The sequence below is a fragment of the Castanea sativa genome, chromosome 7, assembly GCF_040712315.1.
Source record: "Castanea sativa cultivar Marrone di Chiusa Pesio chromosome 7, ASM4071231v1".
NCBI lineage: Eukaryota > Viridiplantae > Streptophyta > Magnoliopsida > Fagales > Fagaceae > Castanea > Castanea sativa.
Window position 1 is genome coordinate 44,536,811 of NC_134019.1, and position 3,927 is coordinate 44,540,737.

Genomic DNA, 3,927 nt, shown 5'->3' on the forward strand with positions numbered 1-3,927 from the left:
AAAAAATTAATTATATTATTTATGATGTTATCGGTTTGACCATCGGTCTGACCAAAAAATCGGTAACCAATCTCTTTTTCGATTCTTTTATCGTACTGGTTTTTAAAACCATGATTTTATGTTAGATTCTATATGGTAATTACATTAGCATATAGTTGTTTATTTCTTTTGTTATTAATATTGATAAATTTTTTTTCAGATTCATTTTTTTACTTTAAAAATCTTGTCTTCTAATCTTGCCCCCTCTAACCTAAATTTCTAGCTCCGCCACTGATCATAATGGTCTCTCTTTTTTTTTTTTTTTTTTTTTTTCTTCTTCTTTCATGAGTCAATACCACAGCTGCATCTTCTAATTTATAATTTCCCAAGAAGCATGTAAGTACATGGAAAATTGGTTAGGGATGCTGCTATGTCTGTGGTTGACTGGTTAACTTATTTGACCAAACCATAGTAATATTAGGATCATAGTTGACCGACTCCATTAGACCTTTTTTTGGTCTCAGGCATACATTTGGCCACAGACCAAAGAGAGCGTTCAAGCCATGGCATTGGTTACGAGAAATTGAGGTTTCTCTCATGAAGTGCTATGGAGTTTGGAACTTCGGTGAGAGTGCTTTTATGTCACCCCAAGGGAGGGGTGAAACCTTAAAATTGCTATGCTTAAGACAAAATTGTAAACACATAATATTGATATGCACCCATCAACGATTGGATGAGGCTCTTATTAGATTAGCAACATACATATTAGCAATTACTATACTTAGCTTGTTGTATCTAAGTCATAATTTTATTTCATATGTTCAAGGGTGATTAACTTGACATTGAAATGTACCATTTCAACAAGTGATTGGAAGCAATGGAGATCAAATGTATTGGCTTTGAGAAGCTCAATGCCTGAACAACGTGCAACTGGCAAAAATGTGCTGAGAGATTGTGTGTATCAAGTGCCATCAATGCCTGAACAACTTGCAACTGGCGAAAATGTGCTGAGAGATTGTGTGCATCAAGTGCCATAAACTCGCGACCCACAATCCTAATTGTCAAACACAGATTTCATCGAAGACCAGGGTTCCATTTTTTAGTGAAAAGGGAACCCTTTTAAAAAATTTCTAAGGACAGGGCTAAACCCGGCCAAGGCTAATAGCTTTCAACCAGCAATACACTTCCGCGGTTAGAACATAACAATCTGCATCATATAGACCGAACTGCAAAGGAGATATTTTACAATATTGTGTAGCTCTTCTTTACATATAGCAACTTATCAAATTAATGGAACTTAATCTGCCTCACCTCTCCGATATAAGATGACTCTCAAACTTCAGATATAGCTCTATCCCTCAATTAATTTCGTCTCACCCATAACTAAATATAATTTGACTCATAATTCAAAGAATGTAATAGTTATGGAAAAAAAAAAACCCAAATATTGACCAGGGGGGGTGGGGGAATGAAAGATTTTATTGTAAATAGGATTTGGTGACACAAGAAATGGTTCCCTTAATTTAGATATATCTTTAAACTATCTTTACTATGTAATTTATAAGACTGAACAACTTATAAGGACAATCAGATCCCATCTTTCTTTTATTTATTTATGAAAAATGATAGGATTATAACAAATTACACTACTTTTGCTATAACTCACAACATGACGAGTTGTGATTAATAGGAAAAATTGGTAGATTTATGTGGATCCACACATCCACCATGTGGTGGTGAGTTGTGACAAAAGTGATATATTTTATTGTGGCCCTAGCATTATTGCTTATTTATTTGTAATGATGATACTTTGATGAAATCTAATATTCAAAAAAAATTTTCGGGCAAATTACAACTTATCCATCTATAGTTTGGCCAAAATTTAAGTTGCCTACTTGTGATTTAAAATTTGACACTTTACCCACCTGAGGTTTGATTGAAATTTAAGTTGTCTACCTATGGTTTGAAATCCCATGATGTAAGTGTTCTACTGGATTCTTTTTTATCTTATTTAATCTTGTATTCTTCTTTTTTTTTTTTTTGTGTTTTTGGAAGAGAGAAACATAAAAGTGAAGCAAAATCACATATTTAACCATGTTTTCAATAGAGGTAGGTTAAGGAAATCTAACTTAAGGTGAATAAAGTGTCAAATTTTAAACCACATGTAGGCAACTTAAATTTCGGCTAAACTATGGGTAAATTATAATTTGCCATTTTTTTTCTTAGAGGTGGAAACCCCCACTCCGTGCACGTATGCTAAAATTGCTGTATTCCATTTACCAAAAGGGTTTGACATATTTTGTGCTAGGTTTCTTTGAGGAAAGTATTATTTCATATGAAGATGATGATTGACTTAATAGAAAAAAAAATGCCATGAAATATAACTTTAACTAAACTTGATAAGGGGTTTAGGTAAACCCCTCCAAAAATTAATGTATACCGCAATAAGTGGCGAGCACACGGTATTCTTTAGTAAAAGGCGAAAGAATAGTTCGCTTTGTACTCACCACACGGCTCCATGGGTTAAGTCATCTGATTAGAGCATCTTATGATTAAGAGTTCCCCATTTTTGTTTCATCTTCTAGACAATGTGGGACTACGTTATATTATGCATTAGGTATTAAACAAGGAGTTATAAAATATTGACCTATGGTATGCTTGATGGAATTTGTGCATACAAAGTAAGATAATCCAAAAGGGACAAGAAATATTGATACTAAAAAGAAGTTAACAAGAAAGGTGCAACATTACAAGCGTGTTTTTAATTACATCCATGAAATCAATTATCGTGATGACAAATTTCCAATTCTTGGTTTAATTAACCATGATCTTGAAAAGTGCTCATGTAAAATGGATTTTCTGAAATATTGATTTTATTGGTTTGAATATTATACATATAAGATTACTAAGATCTATCAAAATGCCCATTTAGCTTTAAATCCATTGTACGCAAATGCATTACATATTTCAAAGCAGGGAAAGTGTTTTGATTATCTTTGCAACGTGAAGTTATGCAGATCAAAGGATGAGAGAGAGCCTGAAAGAGACAAGTGGAAAACAAGGAAGAGAAGTGAACTGAAGAAGGAAAGATAAAAAACAGTTGTATTATTCTGCCAATGAATTAGAGAGTTTTTCTATTTATGAAAGAGAGTTTTTTGGGTGTGTTTGAGTTTTGAATTTTTCTGAGAGATCTTTTGTGCCCCATTTGTAATTTGCCTATATATTTTGTTGGTGAGATTTTTTCTTAGACATCGCCTTGTGGACGTAGGTTTAACACCGCCTTACATAAATCTTTTGTGTTCCTATGTGAATGTCTTTTATATTTCTCGATTTTAATTTTGCATAAATGCACTATTCTTTGGTTGCACGAGCAAAATACTAGGTATAAAAGCTTCCACTATCTCAATTAGGGGTAGCAATATTTGACATGCATGATTCATGAATAGGATAAAGAACACATGTTTTTTATGGTTAGTGTTTAGTATAAATGAGTTCGTGTTAAATTGAGTCGTCATGCTTCAACACAATTACTAAATGAGTCGATCTAAGATGAAATGATTCATATAAATAAATACCATTTTATCTAACATTTGTTTAAATTTTAATATAATTGAGTAAGGAAAAGAATTTAATGGTTATATTGATAAATTCTTCATTGAAACGTGGGTTCTAACTAACTCAACTGATAAAGTCTTTGATGGTTGAATAAGAGATCTAGGGTTCAATTCTCACCTATACCAAAAACTGATTGATGTCTTGGTCTGATGATAAAGAGTTATCATCAGGATCGGACATCATAGGTTGAAACTCTCTCTCAAAAAAAAAAAAAAAAAAATCTTCATTGAAACTTTAAAGTTCCTAAATTATATCTCCAAAACAAAGATTAAAAAAATATCTCTTTTAGCTTTATTTTTCTTAAATTGTGTATTAAATGGGTTGAAATGAGTT

The 3,927-nt window shown here is 32.3% G+C and overlaps 1 non-coding gene across 1 annotated transcript; it reads right to left on the minus strand.

The window, feature by feature from the left end:
• Nucleotides 1-2,382: 2,382 nt before the first annotated feature.
• On the minus strand, nucleotides 2,383-2,495 carry LOC142605416 (U5 spliceosomal RNA). The gene has a single exon (XR_012839041.1). It is a non-coding gene; the product is annotated as a U5 spliceosomal RNA (small nuclear RNA).
• Between the last annotated feature and the right edge of the window lie 1,432 nt (nucleotides 2,496-3,927).